This window comes from Camelus ferus, chromosome 13 (genome assembly GCF_009834535.1).
Source record: "Camelus ferus isolate YT-003-E chromosome 13, BCGSAC_Cfer_1.0, whole genome shotgun sequence".
In the NCBI taxonomy this organism is placed as follows: Eukaryota; Metazoa; Chordata; class Mammalia; order Artiodactyla; family Camelidae; genus Camelus; species Camelus ferus.
In genome coordinates, this window is record NC_045708.1 from 13,788,508 (window position 1) to 13,808,727 (window position 20,220).

General features: G+C 46.7%; 1 long non-coding RNA gene across 1 annotated transcript; it reads left to right on the forward strand.

Moving 5' to 3' along the window:
• The first annotated feature begins 884 nt into the window (after window positions 1-884).
• Window positions 885-16,248, forward strand: LOC116668159. The gene is made up of 5 exons (XR_004325227.1): window positions 885-959; window positions 12,161-12,171; window positions 15,034-15,041; window positions 15,422-15,423; window positions 16,239-16,248. It is a non-coding gene; the product is annotated as an uncharacterized LOC116668159 (long non-coding RNA).
• The last annotated feature ends 3,972 nt before the right edge of the window (window positions 16,249-20,220 follow it).

The following is a 20,220-nucleotide window of genomic DNA, read 5'->3' on the forward strand; positions in this document are numbered from 1 at the left end:
GCTCCTCCTGGCATGCAACTCTTGCTATATATCTTAGACCTCAGGACCTGGCCCATTTTAAATGGTTGATTCTGTTAGGATGCCTTTGGTTGCAAACAACAGACGGTCCAACTAAAGTAGTTCAAAAAATAAGGATACTGTTATTTCAGATGGTAAGAATTCTGGAGGCAGATCTCTTTGCCAACCTTCTGATCTTGGATTCATTTCCTCCCTCGAATGGTGGCCAGGTTCTGGGTCATCTTTTCCATCACTAGGTGTTCTGTGATAGTGGAAGGGATGGCAGAAGTTAGATCACTGGGTTTTGATGTCTGTTGTGCTATTTCTTATCTGTGGGTCCTTGGGCAAGTGACCTAAACTCTCTGACCCTCGGTCTTATCCTCTGTGCAGTGAAGATTGCAAGGTTTCCCTTCTAAGAGTGCAGTGAAGATGAAATTACGCATGGAGAGCGCCTAGCACAGTCTTTGACACATAGCAGGACTCACAATACCTTCCAATTCTTGCTCCATTTCTTCCCTGATGACCTCAGGTAAGGAGATAAACTTGAATCAGTTCTTAGAAATACTTCAGTTTATGCCTTAGCTCTGTATGTATGTTGCTCTCTCTAAGAGGCAAGACATGTGTCCTTTCTGTAAGGACATAGGTCATATTGGATTAGAGGCCCACTCTACTCCGATAGGACCTCATCTTAACCAATCACATCTGCAACAATCCTATTTTCCACACACAAGGTCACGTTCCAAATTACTAGGTGATAGGACTTCAACATACGAATCTGGAGGGATACAATTCAGTTCAGAACATGCCATATGCTTTGGTATCGCTCAAACACATCCCACTCTCTTCCTGCTCAGTGTTCTTGTTCACGGGTTCCCTGAACCTGGGACGCCCCTTCCCTTCCACCTCTGTGGTCCTACTCAGACTGCCTCCTCCATGCAGCTTTCCTTCATCCCTCAGAAATAGTCCCTTTCTTGAACCCTCCTTGTACCATTGGTGGGAATGCAATTTGGTGCAGCCATTATGGAAAACAGTATGGAGACTGTTTAAAACACTAAAAATAGACTTACCTTATGATCCAGCAATCGCACTCCTGGGCATATATTCAGAGAAAACTCCAATTCAAAAAGATACATGCACCTCAATGTTCATAGCAGCACTATTTACAGTAGCCAGGACATGGAAACAGCCTAAATGTCCACTGACAGACGACTGGATAAAGAAGTTGTGATATATTTCTACAATGGAATACTACTCAGCTGTAAAAAAAAAAAAAAGAATAAAATAATGTCATTTGTAGCAACATGGATGGATCTGGAGATGTTCATTCTAAGTGAAGTAAGCCAGAAAGAGAAAGAAAAATACCGTATCATATCACTTACATATGGAATAAAAAAAGACACAAATGAACTTATTTACAAAACAGAAACAGATTCACAGACATAGGGAACAAACTTATGGTTACCAGTGGGGGAAGGGGGTGGGAAGGGATAAACTGGGAGTTTGAGATGTGCAGGTGCTAACTACTATATATAAAATGGGTGAACAACAAGTTTCTACTGTACAGCACAGGGAACTATATTCAATATCTGATAGTAACCTACAATGAAGAAGAATATGAAAAGGAATGTATGTATGTATATGGATGACTGAAACACTATGCTGCACACCAGAAACTGACACAACGTTGGAAACTCACTATACTTCAATTATAAAAAGAGAAAGTGTCCCTTTCTCTTTTCACTGTCCTTATGTGCTGTTTAAAGTTGGTCCCATGCTCAGTTTAGCTTGTGACGGTGTGTCTTCAGATCCCAGATCAGCCGCTCTGCAGCTGGGTGATCTAGGACCTCCCACCTCCAGTGCGGGCTGAGGAACAGCTGCATCAGCATCTCCCAGAGCCAGTTAGAGACACAGAATCTCAGGCCCCGCTCCAGACCTTCTGGATCAGAATAACCTGGAATGGAGCAAGGTCGTCATCTGTTCTATGTGTACACAAAAGCGTGAGAAGCACTGATCCAGCATTGGGAACTTACAGGAGCCTCAGTTCCCTCACCTGTAAAATGGTATCTGCCTCACAGGGTTGCTGGGGAATAAGAGAAAATACGTGGACAGTGCTCAACCCAGTGCCTGGAGCAGGGTAAGTACTAAATAATGGAAGTTAGAATCATCATTAACATCAGTATCAACTCTTTTTATTCAGTTGTTTTTTTTTTTAAATACAGTCAGTTTCCAACGTTGTGTCCATTTCTGGTGTAGATCATCATGTTTCAGTCATCCATATACATCCATATATTGCTTTTCACATCGTTTTTCATTATAGGTTACTACAGGTATAGTATGAACTCTCAAAGAGCAAAGATCAGGGTTAAATAAAGTAATCACAGAAAACTCTTAGAACAACCAGGCTAAGCTCTTGGGCAGTGGTGGCTATTGTTATTGCCGTTGTTGCTTTGGGGCCCATCCCTGCGTCTCCCACCCACCCACCTTGGGCCGGTGCCCTGCTCAAACGCTGCTCATCAGTGTTTATTAAGTGGAATGCAGTGGCCCATATGGGCCCATATGGAGAGGGAACCCTGGGCCTCGTCAGTGCTAATTGCATTCACTCACCCATGCCAAGGCCCTCCCCGAAGGCTGCTGTCACTCAGCCAGCTGCCCCTCGCCCCAGTTCCACTCCCAGCCAAGAGCCCTAGACACACATACGCAGTAGTTTCTTGCCTTCAGTCACCTTGTGCAGGATCCACAGCAGAGAGAGACAAACAGAGAGGGGAGGAGAAGGAGCTGGGGTTGTCATTGGGGGGAAATTGAGGTCGTGGGATGTATTTTTGGAACACGAGATCCTGAGTTTCTGCTGGGAAGGGAAGGGATGAGAGTCTCAGGGCCACCTGCTATGATCTGGGGACCCTCTTGGGCCTTTTCACGTTCCTCATCTTATTTCCTCCTTATAAGAACCCATACGAAGTCCTTATTTTTATTCCCACTTGATAGATGAGGAAATGGAGGCATATAGAGATTGAAAGTCACCTGGCTGCTAGTGATAGAGTTGAGCTTCCAGTACAGGTCTCTCTGATTCTAAACCCGCTTCCCTGAGACAGACGGGAGAGAAAGCAGAATGGGAAGATGCATAAAACCCATCCTGCCTGCCAGCTTTTTTCAGAACAGGACAAAGCCTGGCACGGAGAAGAGGGTGTGTTTGAGCCAGGTGGAATCTTGGAGAGGGTCCCACCCAACTTTCCCACAGCCGATCCCTCCCACGGGTAGACACACGGAGGCCTGGGGGTGAGTTGGGCCTTATATGAGCCGGTAAAGACCCACATATTTATAGAGCCCTGTGCTGGGTGCTCTAGCAGGGCATCCCATCTGTCCTCTCAGCAGCTGCATGAGTCACCAGGCCATTATAACCTCTACCTGCTGCTGTTCCAAATCTTTTTGGGAATTCAGCAGAGAACACATTTTCAAAAAAAAAAAATTGTATCACTCTCATTTTACAGATGAGGAAACCGAGGCTCAGAGCAGGAGGGAATTTACCTAAGGTTTCAAAGCCAGTGAATGGCAGAGACAGGATTTAAACCCAGCCCTATCTGATCCCCAAACCCATGGCTCCCACCGATGCCTGACTGGAGAGAGGGAATTTAGCAAGGAATCAGCCTAGAAGCAGAGGGAGGAGAGATGGAGGCCACTCTCCTCTGCCCCTGCGGCCACAGCACAGTTCACCCCTGGGGGTGGGGGACGAGAGTTCATCTTCCCAAGATATAGCAGGTACCACAACCACACCTAGGACATCAGGAGGTACACAGAGATCCCGTCCAGAAGGCCAGCTCAGGGGGAGCTTCAGACACCTCCTCACCATGGCCTGAGGCAGAATATTCTGCAGGGATCTCTGACCCTCCTGGGCCCAGATCCAGCCCAGCTCAGCCTTGCTTCCCTTTGCCCTGCCACCCTCACCAGCAACATCCATCTTCACGACGTTCCCTCTGTAAGTGCCATGTCCAAAGCTGCCTTTGTCTGATGGCCGCACCCTTTTCTTATCTGTCCTATTATTTACTTGATAATTTTTCTTTAAAGTGACTAGCTTTTAATTTGGCCTTGTCCTGAAGAATAACATCCACAGAATTGCAGCCGTGGGGTGCTCACCATTCACATCGATGTCCGCACACATAAACACACAACTGTTAGAAAGAGAATTGGCTTATTTGGGTACCAACTGACATGATCTAATGTTTCAGCAGTGATATGTGGACCAAATTCCTGAAAACTCTGACCTCTATGTGCTGAATTAATTCTCTCAACAACCTTGAAGCGGTAGGCTTAACATTTCTCTCAATTTGGCAAGTAAAGAAACTGAGTATCCAAGGAACTTGCTCAAAGTCACACAGCCAGCAAGCTGGGGGGATCCAGGTCCCTTGGTTACTGATGCCCATCTCTCCCCTCTTCCCTGAAAAATTCAGTGGCCCAGTCTCTTCTCCACCAACGCTTCCCTGCATCTCCAGCAGTGACTTTGGCCTACTGCTCTGCTGGGGCTGCCATCAGGAGGGCCACCAGTAGCTTTCTCATTTTCCCACTATTTGAAGCTCCATTTCTTTGCAGCATTTGATGCTGTCATGCAGAATCCAGGAACCCTCCCTCATAGCTGTGGCCTCCGTGTCAACCTAGAACAGACAAAGACAAGAAGTTAATGGAGAAAAAAGAACCCTCCTACACTGTTGGTGGGAATGTAAATTGTTGCAGCCACTATGGAGGACAATATGGAGATTCCTCAAAAAATTAAAAATAGGCTTACCATATGATCCAGCAATCCCATTCCTGGGCATATATCTGGAGGAAAATATAATTCAAAGAGACACATGTACCTCAATGTTCATAGCAGCACTATTTACAATAGCCAACACATGGAAACAATCCAAATGTCCATCAACATATGACTAGATAAAGAAGATGTGATATATATATATAATGGAATACTACTCAGCCATTAAAAAGATGAAAATAATGTCATTTGCAGCAATATAGATGGACCTGGAGATTGTCATTCTAAGTGAAGAAAATCAGAAAGAGAAAGAAAAGTACCATATGACATTGTTTATATGTGGAATCTAAAAAAAAAAAAGCACACAAATGAACTTATCTACAAAAGAAAGACAGATTCATAGACATAGAGAGCAACTTATGGTTACCAGTAGGTAAAGGGGGTGGGAAGGGATAATTTGAGAATTCAAAATTTGTACCTTTTGGGAACTTATGGAAATGTTAGCTATCTTGACTGTGGTGGTGTTTTCATTGGTATACACATCTATCAAAATTTATCAAATTGTACACCTGAAATATGTGTAGTTTACTGTACAGGAATCATACCATAATAAAGGTGTTAAAAATAAAAATAAAAACCATTGTTTTCCTTAAAAAATAAAATTAAAATTAAAAAATTAAAGCTTGGGAGGTAGTCCCATATGCCAGTTTAAAAAAAAAAAAAAGAAATCCAAAGCAAGCTGGGAAATTTGACTCACCCTCATGTGATCAAGACACTGCAAGGGAGAGAGCCACGTGATGTGGTGCCTCTGAGTTGTCTTAAGGGAGCATGTTTAATGCCCCCCCTCCAAAGGACAGTTGGAAAAGAGGCTTTTCCTGAGTCCAAGCTTCTTCATGCCACCATGTCAGATTTCAGCAGCCAAGACTGATGTTAGGGACCTGAGTGCATGCAACAAAAAGGCACTGGCTCACTCAGGCAATGAAATTTACTGGGAAGATGTGGGAGAGCTTACAGATTGAAGAAAAAAGTGAAACAAACACACAAACTAGTTCTCAGAGAGAATGAGAAACCAAGAATCCATGGGGCAGGAAACCAAAACATAATCCCTGCCAGAATCATGTTCACCTGTCACTGTCTTCATGTTACTCTCCTTTAGACTCAGATTCTGGGAGCAGTCCTGGGTCCTGTGTCCATCTCTTGGCTGGGTGATGGGCAAGACATCTTGAGTGACAGCCCCACCAGACCTGCCCATGGTTAAGGAAGGATCACTCACAAAAGAAGCATCAAATCTTCTACCATAAAAAGGAGGGACAGGGCCTGGCAGGCAAAACACAGGCATCCTATGTCATCAAACACATTGCCTTTAGAAGATGTTGAAGGGTCCATCAATTTCACACTCAAAGCAATTCTAACTCTCTATCAGAGCTGTAAAATGAAGTAGGCTCCAGAATGGGTGTCCTCAAATAACTAGCCAGACTGAAGAAAGGGTGAGAGGAAACTCTCGGAGAAATATCTTGGCCTTCAAATGGTTGTATCTTCAGATAACTGTCAGGACGTTTGGTGGTGACCAGAGGACCAAGAAGAATTCTGAAGTTCCCTACTCACTCCCTCTGGTAGCCTCTGGGTATCCCTCCAAAACCATTGGAAGAGCTGTCTTTCCAAAGATTCTAATCAAGTTGCTCTTCTGCTTAAAACCCATTAGTTGCTTCCCATTGCTCATAGAAAAAAGTCCAGATTTTTACCGTTGCCTGAAAGGTGCTGTGTGATCTGGCATCCGCCTACCTCTTACACCATTCACTCTATGCCAGCCACACTGGTCTTCTTTTAATTCCTAGAATTCATCAGGAGACTTCCCAGCTCTTGGCCCTTACACATCTGTTTCCTCTGCCTAGAAGTTCATCTCATCTTCCCCCTCCCTTCCTGGAAAACTCCTTCTTGTCCTCCAAGTCTCTATTGAAATGGCAGTTCATCAGGAAGAACTTCCTTTCCCCTCTTCCAGTCCGCTAGCTTGGATCCTCCCTTATATAGTCTCCCAACTTCCTGTGATGGGCTGAAATTCACACGCAGAAGTCCTCACCTCCCAGTACGTCACAGTCTGACTATATTTGGACACAGAGTCTATTTTTCCTTAAGTTATTGAGTCACTCTTAATTTTTGGTTTTCTCTTTTTTTCTAAGAATATTTGGTTTTCAATCATTTTTGGGGGGACAGAGGAAATTAGGTTTGTTTGTTTATTATTTTTGTTTTGCTTTTGGATTTTTGTTTGTTTTTTTACTGGAGTATAGTTAGTTTACCATGTTGCATCAATTTCTGGTGTACCGCGTAATGTTTCAGTCACACATGTACATACATACATTCCTTTTCTTATTCTTTTTCATTATAGGTCACTACAAGATATTGAATACAGTTCCCTGTGCTCTACAGTAGAAACCTGCTGTTTATCTATTTTATACACAGTAGTTAGTATCATTATTCTTTTTAATGGCAGTACTGGGGATTGAACCCAGGTCTTCGTGCACGCCAAGCACAAGCTCTACCCTCCCCCTCGGACACAGGATCTTTAAAGAGGTAATTATGTTAAAATGAGGTCATTAGGGTGGGCCCTAATCCAGTAAGATTGGTGTCCTTATGAGAACAGAAATTTAAGACGGAAAACCGTGTGAAGACACAGGGAGAAGACAGCCACCTACAAGCCAAAAGGAGGCCACAGAAGAAACGAATCCTGCTGACACCTTGATCTTGGACTTCCAGCCTCCAGAACTGTGAGAACAGAAGTTTCTGTTGTTTAAGCCACCCAGTCAGGGGGACTTTGTTATGGCGGCCAGAGCAAACTAATCACAATGGTGGTGACATGTTATGGTGTGATTTCTTATGTGCCTGTCCCTCCCTCCAGACTAAACTGTGCAGACACACAGGCACCACATCACTCTATCTGCACATCCATCCCCAGTACCTAGCACGGAGCTTGGTCCATAGTAGGTGCTCCAAAAACAATTGGCATGAAAGAATGAACCAACGGGCCTCATCTCAGGTGACCAAGCAGCGAGAGAGGTGGGTGACTGACACAGCGCAGACCAACCCTGCGACTCCCCTTCCTCCTTCCTGACCACCCTCCCAATGTAGAGCTGTTCTACCGTGAGACTTGCAATTTGATTTACTCTCGAGTGACATCATAGCCATCACCATGGCAACACCCAGCAATGCCTGTCTGCCAGACAAAGTCTCTTCCATCAGGAAAGGGCAAATGGACTCCCAGCATGAGGAGGCATTTGTGAGGCACAAGCTCAGCCCTCACAGCCCCACACTGGCAGCCAGGGCCTGGGGGAGCTGCTGGTCTAACAGCATAGGTGCCCCGATGGAGGGCAGCCAGGACCGCCTTCCCTGCCACTGAAGAACTCTATCTTTGTGACAGGCCAGCCAGCTGGAAGCAAAATTATATAGGTGGAGACCAAGTATAGCACAGGCACGTCTGGCCGGCTTACCTGCAGAATCTGCCCTGAAAACACCTGCACGATGACCGAAACTATCGCCTTCCTGTCTATCCATCACTCTTTCCCGTCCTGATTGCTCCCTTTCCCTCCTGCCCACCATCCTCCGCACTCCTCACGTTCAGTCTTTTATTTTTTCTCCAGTCAACATGTCCTGAGAACCTGCTGTGCATTAAGCACTGTCTTAGATGTGGCGTGTTCACCAGTACGCAGAGGGGTCTTTACCTTCAGGATAAAGGAATCAAGCCTTATCCTTGCCTTTTTGGAGGAACTCTGAGGCTGTGGCTTGTGGGTGCGGGGCATTGAAGAAGAGAGACCTGTTGTTGGTATTATGAGTGAAATCTTGAAATGCGTTTCTTGATGCAACAGGATTATAAGTAACAGCTCAGTGTAATTGAAATACAGCTAGCAATCCTCCAAGTCTTTAAGGGTCAGATGGGACTTTGTGGGCCAGTCTGGAAATCCAACCACCACATTAACTAGGCAAATGGATTCCAGATTCCCAGCTTTTAGATACTATCTTTATGTAAGCTGGGAGCTGTATTTCATGGTCTCTCATGTTTCCTCTCTGTGCTCTCTGAAGTACTCAGACCTCCTTAATTCCCACAAGCAAAAGAATCATAAACTTAGAAGACACTACCATTTAGTATAGTGCTTACCTGCAGGCAGGACCATGAAATAATGCAGAAGATACAGGTTTGCATCAGAGGGACCCGGGCTCCTGGCCTGGTGCTCCACTGCCTGGCTGTCTGATCTTGGGCTGAGTGTCCTCCCTCAGTGAGCCTCAATGTTTCCACCTGTAAAATGGGGACAATAGCCCCTACATTCCAGGGTCATTGTGGGGAGTGGTGACATCGCCTACAAAGAGCCTGGCGTACAGAGGCAGAGAATCCATGCCCGCTGATATAGTAGCTTCTTCAGGAGGGCAGCACTTGCCTTACAGCCAGCCCACTGGCAGCAGCGCCAACAGGAAGGGCAAGATGTTGAGAGATGCCTCCTGAGCTGATGCGGATGGAGAAGCTGCGACAATCTGCCTCTAGAAAAATCTCAGCAAGCTGCCTGCAGGGGAAATCCAACCATGACGACGTTGCCCAGACTCTGCAAGCTGTCTCCTCATTGTCGATGTTCCTGAGGGATAAGCAACAGCTGAGCTAATTCCTTTTCCCATCAATTGGATGCCTCTGCTCCAGACTTTACCAGAGGTGGAAAAAATACAGATTTTCTGGCATGCCCTCAGGCTACCGAACTTTGACAGTCACTGGGTATGTCCAGAAATCAGACTTTCTAATTGGTCCCTGCATTGTCACCCATAGCCTTGGTGGGCAGGAAACAGTACTGGCTTGCGGGTTCCCCAGGGCCAGACCTTTTTGATCCGCATAGTCCCAGCACATAGTAGGGCATGGCACACAGTAGGTACTAATACATGTTTGTTGGTTGGATGGATGGTTGGATGGGTGGATGAATATATGAAACACAGTAAACTGAAACAAAGATTGCCTCCTTCCTGCCAGGGAATTCCAGGAGCACATGAAGAGCCTGATCAGGGGAATCAGTGGGGTTCAGGCTCTAGGAAAAGCTACGTGGACCACAGGAGTAGTTGAACCCCTAATGACCTTGAGACCCAGGGTAAACCATTCCCTGTAGATGTTCAAGGTGTATTTCATAGAGGCAGGGACTGTGGGCTTGGGGGCCAGCTCGGTGCAGGGTGTGAGCGTCAGTTTCCCCTCCACGGGAGTGGGGAGGGCATGATCACAGCACCTCTCTTCCAGGGTTCTTGTCAAGTTTTTGTTGGGATGATGCTAGCTAAGCAGTTTGCATAGAGCCTGACACATACACATGTGTGATAAATACGTTCATGTTATTTATAACATAGACATTTATAACCTGTAGATGTTTATAACATATGAACACTCAGTATTAATATCATTGTCTGAGACAGAGTGACCTTGAGCAAGGAGCAGTCACAGAGGGAGCGAGAGACTTACCTCCATTTAGTTACATTGTTTTCTGATTCCATCCCTTCCCTGGTTTGATGAACTCCAAGAGGTCAAATGATGCCCCCCCCACCCCTCCATCCCAGGCTGTGGTGTAAACAGAGTGGATTTTCAGAGCAGACAGACCCCACTGCTGCCACTTATTTGCAGCATAACCTTGGGGGAGTTCTTTCCCTTCTTTGAGCCTCGGTTTCCACATCTCTAAAATGCAAATAATATTTTCTTTATGTGCCAGTTGTTATCAGGCTGAAATGAATTAATATGCTTTTGAGAGCCTGGTCTGGGTAGATGCTCCACAAGACATCATTCTCTCTGTTACCTACAGAGGCAGCATGGAAATAAATCAGGATCTGGACCAAGGTATGGGAAAGATAGGCGGCTGGAGCCATCCAGGAGGACTCCCCAGGGTTTTCTTGAAGGATGAGGCAGACCTGCCAGGAACTGGGAGGAGAAAATGGCATTCTAGGCAGAGAGTCTGCCTGGAGATAAAAGTCACCCTGTGTTCCGGAAGCCAAGGGGAACCTGGGGAGGGGAGAGAATGTGACTACAATGAAAGATCCCCACATTTCAGGCTGAAAGAAGACACAGAGAACCACCGTGGCCTCCACGGGGCGGCGCATGATCAGACTTAGAGTTTTGAATGGGATCTCTGCCAGCCATTGCCTGGTGGATGACAGGTGGGAAACAGCAGAGGCCAGTGGTCCAGTTAGGGGCTGGTTAGAACTGCGTGAAGGAGATGAAGATGCCTGAGCCAAGGTGGTGTCGGTGAGGAAGGCACATAGGGGACAGATTTGGAAAATAGTTTCAAAATACGTCTTGAGTACTTTTCCCACCACCGGTGATCTCTCCACATCTGCTTGGAGCCGTCCCTCCAAAGCTTCACTCTGCAGCTATGCATTCATTTCAAAACTGGTCCGATCACATCACCCCTTGCTTTAAAGCTTTCCAATGACTTCCCATTGCCCTTGAGATGGAAGCCAGATTCCTTAGCACAGTCTGCAAGGCCCTGCCTGGTCCGGTCCTCATCCTGTCCCATACAGATGTCTCCACTGCACATCCTTTGCACATCCTGTTCCCTCTGACTCTGCTCTTCCTCCTCCTCCTCCTGCTTCTCTTCTAGTTAGCACCTACTCATTCAGATCTCAACTCAAGTAGACTTTCCGATCTCACTGATTAGGTCAAATTCCCCTACGTCAGACAAGCACCATGTGACTCTCTTGGTGGCATTTGTCACAGCTGCTCTTTGGCATCCATGAGCAGTTTCCTCTTCCACGAAAATGTAAGCCCTGTGAGGGTCAGCCCTGTGTGTGTTTTCACTCCCTCCCTGCATCAGTGTCAGTGCTTGGCACCAAGTGTGCCCGATAAACATGGGTTGAACTAATAAGTAAATGAGTGAGCGTGTGTGCCAGGCACTGTGCTGGGCTCTTAGGGAGACATCCCCAGGCAGGGAATTTTCAGGAGCTGAAGACCAGTCCCTAGGAGGGAGATGTCCTTCTGAAGCCCTGTCCCTGCCTCCCATTGGCGTTCCTCCAATATGCACAACACCAGAGCATCTCAGAGGCTGGCATCACCTTGGCAACACTGCCACCAGCCTGGCATGATCTGATGCTCAGCTGGACCGCGCCGGCCAGGCCCGGCCTCAGAGAAGCTAAGGCAGACAGATGCCATGGCAACAGCCTAGCTCCTGGGAGGCCCCCGACTGCTCCTGGGGTTACCAAATCAGGCTTCTCCGTTCTCTGGGGAATGAGTCCAGGGTCCAACCTCAGAGAGACAAAGTTTCAGAGGGAGAAAAACCACCTTCAAACTTGCTGGGAATGTGTCATTGCAATTAATCACCTCTGAGAGCCCAGGGGAGCCACAGATCAATTAGTCCTATTGATAGACCTGTCCACGTGTCTACAGTGACTGTCACCACTGGGGCAAGGCTCCTGAGTGGGGAGGGAGGATCACAGTTAAAGCAGGTCATGGAAAGTCCTCAAGCAGGTCAGGGAGAGGCAACACAGTGCTGAGGAGACAGGCAGGTGTCCCAGGTTCAGGTCTTGGCTCTACCCCCTAATTCCCTTCACCTCTCTGGAATCCCATTGTCCTCATTTACAAAATGGGGATCAGAATAAAGACTTACCTTGCAGGACTGTTGCGAGGACCAGATCTGTTGATAGATGAAAATGCCCCGGAACACAGAGAGTGCACGCTAAATCACAGCTGTTTTCATTAGCATCACTGTGGATAATGCGAACAGGGTGCTGTTAAGATGTGTGATAGGTTCTCATGTGGATACTTTAGTAAATTGGATTGGCAGCCCGTTGAGAGTGACCTGCCAAGGTCCTGGTTCTGCTATGAGAGATGAAACCAAGGTGGGGGAGGGGCAGGGGCAGCCGGGCCAGCGCCGGGCACTGTGCCGAGCCCTTGGTCTACCCGATCTCATCTGTCCTCACAACCATCTACAGGGTGGGGATCATTGTTCCCACTATCAGAAGAGGATCTCTGGGTCCAAGCTCCATCAAAGAATGAGTTTGTATATTCTCACAAATGAAGACAAGAAGGGACGGCCACAGCCGCCAGCCCGTGCGCCCCAGAAGACCCCGGTGGGCTGTCTTTGGCCTGCAAGCCATAAGCCCCAGCCTCCCCCTGCACCTCTTCCCACCCCAAACAGAAATGCTCCTTGGCGAGAAGGAAGAGTGGTCATTGTTTCTCTCTGGACCACGTTCCTGGCCAGACCCTGGGCAACTCTGCCAACATGGCTGTTCCCTCTGATTCCATGGTGAGGGTTTAGGAACTGGAGCCGACAAGCACTGACCGTGGGGATGTCTGGGGCACCCAGGAGTGAAGTAGGTGGATGAGCATCCCTTGGTTCTTAAGTACCATCCCCCTCTTCTTTACCTTGAAACAGAGGGCTGAGCACAGGCCACAAACTTCCTGCAGGAGCCAGGTTAAGGTTATGCTTCTTGCTGGTGTTACACTGGCCACTGAACAGTTGCAAATGGGAGGAACAAAGAACCAGTTGTGAGAGATGATTCTGCTCATGCCTTTTCCCCAGAACTAAGTCATATTGTTTCCCGAAGGCCCTCGGCCTCTATCAGAGCCAACTTTCCAAGGGCACTCCCTGTTGGAGCTTACAACTCTGGCAGGGACGCAGATTGTACTTAATAAATCCGGGTGCAATTTTATTTACCGCTGACAGGGAAGGGCCATAAGGAAGGTGGGCAACCACTAGCAAGTGTCATCAACATAAATATACAAAACCCGCCAGCGTGGGGCTCCATCAACTGCATAGGATCTCAGAGCCCCACAAAGCTCCTTCCTTTAAGTGTTTCTGGAAGTCTCGGGGGAAGAGGTAGTCCTGCACACTCCATGCTAGGCAAACTGGGGTTGCCTGCCGAGGCCTGGGAGCAATTTCTGCGGGTGATCAAATTTCTGCATCTGCTAGGGCGCTGTGGTCCAGTGCTTCCCACGCTGAAGCCTCAAGATGCCAACATAGCCCTCTTTCCCCCTCTGTCCTCGCTGTATCGGAGCCATGCTGGGGTCCATGCTGAATGGAGAGAATTTGTTCATGCTACGACGATTTCTTGAGCATCTGCTATGTGCCAGGAGATTAATAAATGTGACGTGGGGAATAAATGTGACATGGTATTTGTTCTTTGTGGAATTTGTGGTCTAGTAGGGGAGAGAGGTGATAAACAAGCAAATGAACAGACAGATTAAAAATTGTGATGATAGCTAAGGAAAGAAAGAGGATGCTGTTTAATTATATAAACTAATGGAAGGCTGTACCTTGGGATCAGGTAGTCAGGGAGGACCCCTCTGAGGAGGTGAAATTTATGCTGAGACCTAAGAGCCATCCTGCCAAAAGCAAGGGAGTGAGAAGTGGGGAAACGACCAGAACACGGGTTGGAGAGAGAGAGAGAGGTGGGAGATGAAGTGAGAGAGGCAGGCTGGGCCAGTTTATTTAAGACTAAAGCGAGGAGTTTGGATTTTACTGTGAGCGTGATGTAATCCCCAAAGTGTTTTAAGCAAGACAGGGATGTGATTTGATTTATATTTTTAAAATGCCACTCCGTTGGGACACGCAACTGGGGAGGCAGAGAGAGCAGTGAGGAGGCTGCTACAGAATGGGCGTGGGGGAGGGGCTGGAGCTGGGGCCAGAGGGGATGGTGAGAGGTGGGTCGATTTGAGAGATATTTTGGAGGGAGAATCAACCACGCTTGCTGATGGACTGACCTTCATGGATACCTTGATTATTTTTTGTTATAAAAAATAACACAGACTCTTTGTTTCAGTGCTTTTCTCCACCAGGCACTTTTCCAATTTTTCCACCTCTGGTCCCGGGCACCAGCACCCAAAGCTTTCTGCACAGTCTTACCTTCCCCAAGCAGAGTTTGCAACCACCTAAGTGTCCTGCATTAGCTTCAGCTCAGCCAGGAGCACCCGGCCACCCAAAAGAACACATATAAATTCATCCATGCTACGAAAAGCAAGAAACCAGGCATTACAGACCATTTCTAGGATATTTAGAAGAAACCAAGGCCCAGAGAGGTTAAGAGACTTACTCCAGATCACACAGCTACCAGGTAGTGAGTTTTAAAACCCCAAATGTACTTCTATTGCCATTAAATCATATATAGTAATTCTATTACCATTATTGCCATTAAATCATATACAGTAATTCCAAGAAGCATTACCTAAGAGAGATCCTTAAAGAACTTGCTTCAATAAATGACTCAGAATTCATTTATTCAATAAACCTTTTGAGCTTCTATGATCTGTTATGAACATTGGTTATCTATTATCTGTCACATGCCCAGCACCCAGCCAGCCTCTGAAGTTATGAAGCTAGATCAGATAAAGCCCCCTACCCTTGCAAAGTTTGCAGATTTGTGGATCGGTGGGAGGATGGTAAGGATGTCTGCAAAGTAAAGGACTGCAATGCAACAGGACAAGGGCAGTCACCAAGATACACAAAACGTGCTACAGGAAAGTAAAAACAAACAGTGCATAAACCCTCTGAGGCTGTGCTAAACACTTCTCAAGGGCTTGGAAATGCTTGTTCCCAAGCTCTTTAAATGCTTCCCCCGCAAGTGTACTTAGCCTATTTGGACCACCCACCAGGGCAGGCTCTGTGACGTTAAGGTAAATGTCAGCCCCGGCTCAGATGGCCCTAGATCCCAACCTGGTTATGCAGCTCTTTGTTCTGTGCATTCGAGCTGTGTGCTTGCCTCGGAATGGTCTCGCATGACATAAGCTCCTTGAAGAAAGAGATTCTGTCTTTGGCTTTGCTTTTTTTCCCTTTAAGTCTTCAATACTGACTTAACAAACACTTGCTATGTGCTGGGTTGTAGGTGCTGGGGGCAGAGAGCCATGACAATGACAGGCATGGTCCCTGCTGTCATGGAACTTATAACTGGCCTTCAACCCACTTGCGGCCTACAGAGGGTCCTGTTGGACGGTACTAATTACCATCCATAGTTTCATGACTGCTAAATTTTATCTTCAGCTCCAACTTATATATCCAACTATAAACTCTACCTGGATACATGATTTTCCCTAAACTCATTAGGTCCAAGACACATTTCTAGATTTCCACCAATGCCAACTCCAATCTGGTCCTCCCCATAGCTTTCCTACCTCTATGAATGGCACCATCACCCATCTAATTCCACAGACCCATAACCTAGGAAGCACCCTTGACTCTTCCCTTTCCCTTGACCCTCACACCCAGTCTATCCACTGCTCTCCATCACCACCATCACCACCACCGCCACCACCATCTTTAACTTCTATTACCACAATATCTTCCCACTAACCTTCTCCCAGCTGACCCTGCTCTAATCCATTTGCTACACAGTGGCCAGGTTGATCTCATAAAATGTGAACAAAAGCATATTTGCCCCCTTCTCATAGAATTGCAGAGAGAGTCCATTGCTCTCAGAGTAAAATTCCAACTCCACAGTAACTTGCACTGGTCCTCATCACCTCCCGCCTGCCCCCTCCTCTCTGAATGGGTCTTTCTCACTGCTCCAGCCAGTCACAGCTCCTTTTTCCTCCTTGGTTCCATAGTACCCCTTCCCATCCTTTGCACCTGCTGCCCTCTCTATCTCTGACTGCTCCTTCCCAACCCCATTCTTTCAACATCAGGATTTCTCCTCATCCTTCAGGCTTCAGCTCAGATGTCACTTCCTCACAGAAGCCTCCCCTGACTTCCTAATCCAAAGCACCACCCAACCTAGTGACTCTCTGACATATCACTCCAATTTTCCTCTCGGTAGCATCTATCCAATCTTTCATGGTCTCATGGATGTGTTAGAGCAGGCAGGTGGCTAAATATGAGCGGAGAAAGGTGGGTACAGGCCAAATGGCAGGAAACCATACATGTTGTTAAACACAGGATCCTTAGGCAGACAAAGAAAAGCAGGAACCTCTGAACTGACGGGAAGCCACCATGATACTTCCGATCAAGACTAAATAGGTTTACCTGGGCATATATCCAGAAGGGGCCTTAATTCAAAAAGACACATGCACCCCCTATGTTCACAGCAGCACAATTTACCATAGCCAAGACATGGAAACAGCCTAAATGTCCATTAACAGATGACTGGATAAAGATTTGTAGTATATGTATACAATGGAATACTATTTAGCCATGAAGTAGTAATAAAATAGTGCCATTTGCAGCAACATGGATGGACCTGGAGACTGTCATTCTCAGTGAAATAAGCCAGAAAGAGACATATGACATCCCTTAGATGTGGAATATTTAAAAAAGAGACAAATGAACTTATTTACAAAACAGAATCAGACTCACAGATATAGAACACATACTTATGGTTACCAGACGGGAAAGGGAGTGGTAAGGGATAAACAGGGAGTTTGAGGTTTGCAGATACCAACTAATATATATAAAATAAACAATAAGTTGATACTGTATAGCACAGGGAACTATATTCAACATCTTGCAGTAACTTACGGTAAAAAAGAATATGAAAATGAATTTATGTATGTGTATGTATGACTAACGTTATGCTGTACACAGGAAATTGACACAACATTGTAAACTGACTACACTTCAATAAATATATATATATATATATATATATATATATATATATATATATATATATATATATATATATATATATATATATAAAGACTAAATAAGTTAATGAAAAAGAATATGAAAATGAACATATGCATGACTGGGACATTATGCTATACACCAGAAATTGACACATTGCAACTGACTGTACTTCAATTTAAAAAAAAAAAAAAAAAGACTAAATAAGGACAAAAATCCCTCCTCCCCTTGGGAAGGTGGAGCCAGGATGAAAATCAGAGAATATGACCATAAACTCCTTTCTCCCCAATGAATATTCTGCCCATTCATTTTTATATCCCGTACACCCAGCTGGCCAAAGAAACTCAGGGCAGCTGTTCACCTGAGTCTGCCCACTTCCCCCTTGAGAGCATCCTGTATCTTAATAAATCCTCATTTTACTTTCTTGACGTCTGTGCGTTCTCTCTGATTTCTTTCTGGGATGGGACAAGAATCTGCTCTCAGGTAACAGATGTGGAATGTGGGATTCATGATGATAGAGTTAGTGCCCGTCTTCACTGTGGAGGCCATGTGTCTAACAGAGGAGGCACTCAAGTATTTGTTGAATTGAAACAAAACAACAACAACAAAAGCTTCCCTAGGCTGTTCTGAGGATTGCAGGAAACTGTGAAAGCCCCTGGCACAGGACCAGGTTCATTGTAGGCCTTCCATGCCCCCACCAAGTGTCCCAGGCTGGCCTGCAGATTTCAGGGACTAGGAATGCATTAACCTCTTTTCCTGGGAAAAAAAGCATGAGAGATGAGAGGGTAAGAAACATAAGAAAGTGCTCCTGACCACACTTGAAAGAGTTTATTTTCTTTGTTTGCCTTCTTTCTCTCTCTGCAATGTATCTATTTTTAAAGAGCTGGACGAGTGCGGCAAGATAATGGCTTCAGAGATTCAGTCCTTCTCTGTCCCCTGAGCAGCCCTCCCTTCCCTCCTTCCAGTCGCTCCCAGGCAGCCACCTGTTCCAAGCCGCCAGCATCTGCTTCAGCCTCCGCCTCTCCCTGCTGCTCTGAACTGCATCAGGGGCCCCTGGCCAGACTGGGCTGTGTTCCTGCCCCTGGGAAGGCTTTGAAGCCAGGAGCTGTCACTGCCTGTTTGTTTGTACCAAGGCACCATGTGTGGTAACAGATCATGAATAAGAATCAGGCCCCTGATGACACAGAAGCCATCTCCTGCCAGCATGGGCCTCTGCCAGCAGGCATCTGCAAACTGCAGGCAGCCCACCTCCTGGAGAGGCAGCAGGGTGCAGGGCACTGGCACCACAGGTGGAGGCAGAACCCACCTGAGCTTGGTAAGCAGGGATCAAGCTGCTCCCTGTGTCAGGAACTATGTCTGGGTTCCAGCCCCATCTCTGCTGCTAAGCCAGGAGACTTGGGTAAGTCCCTTAATTTTTCTGACCATCAGTTTTCCTCATCTGTAAAGTGGGTATAATAATAATTCCAAATGGATACCTAGGATTTCTATTTTTGATTAAAAGTCTTTCCCATTAATGGTTTCATTTTATTTCACTTGTTTGGTAAAACAAATATTTACTGAGAGTCTACTCACACCAGGCACCACGCTAGGCATGGCAGATACAGTAGGTATCGGCCTTCGTTGGGCTTGCATTGTAGGGGAGAAACTATCCCATAACAAAATGTTAAGTTATAGTCATAATAGGTTCTGTAAAGTCTACAAAGGACAGGTACTTGGGACATAGAGAGCCTGTAATTGGGGAATTCGAACTTGAAGATCCCCTCAGGAAGTGATGCTTGAACTGACATCTGAAGAAGTAGAGGTGTTAACTAAGAGAGGAGGGAAGAATGTTCTGGGAAAAGGGAACAGTTTGGGCAAAGCGTGGGTCAGGAGGTAGCCCAGAGATCATGAGGGCCTGGAAGGAATCCAGTGTTTCTTGGGGTGCAGAGTGGAAATGCAGTGGGAGAAATTGGCAGGGACCAGACCTGATGGTCTTTGTTGTCAGAGGTACAGAGGAATCGTGTCTGCATCCTGAGAGCAATGGAAAAGGTTTGCTGGTTTAATCCAGCTGTCATGAGATCAAGTTTAATGCTTTGCAAGGTTCACTCTGGCCGCTGTATGGAAAACAGATTGGAGAGTCCTGAGGGAAAGTAGGGGCTGGGAGGCATGGCTAGCATCCTGAAGGAAGATGAGAGTGGTCTGGTTGGTAATGGTGGTGGCAGCAGATTTGGAGAGAACGTCCAGGCAGCTGCCTGCACAGGTGGTGTGCATAAGGCTGCTATTTCAGGGCAGAGTTGGGGAGGGGGGCAGAGGCAGGAATCACCAACCCCACTCTAGAGATAGGAGACTCAAGCTTCAGAAGGTGGAAGTGGTCCCCACCAACAGCAAGTAGTAGGTCAAAACTCACAGCCAGTCTTCCAGGAACTTCAGACGTTCGATCCCCAGGGGACCAGTGTCAGGTATCATTATTCAGGTGAGTGCCGAGTGGCTGAGTAAAGACTGTCCTCCAAGACCAGGGCTGGCCTCTTTCCCAAAGTTTGTGCTGCCAAAGGTGAGGAGGGTAGCCTCCAGGCTGACCCAGTCCTATTCTCAGCAAATGCCTGGTCCTCAGCCAAAGCCAAGGGTACCAGCAGTGGGCAGGAGGAAATGAAGCTCGAGGGCCAGCTGGAGACAGGACCCAGGCGAGGTGAAGATGACCAGCTCTGGAGGCACACAGACCTGGGTACAGATCCTGTCTTGGCCGCCTTCTAGTTGTGGGCCCCATGAACCTGCCAGTGGCTTCCTGGTGTCTGACCTGAACTAGAGAGCATTCCACCAAGACTGTGAGCCTTTGTAGCCCGGGTGGGGCTCACTGGAGACACAGCTGCCCTGTCTTTCCAAGGATGTCCTCTGGTGGGGCTGACTTTTGTGGAGATGATGAGCATCGGAGACAGAAGGGAGGATATCTCCCCT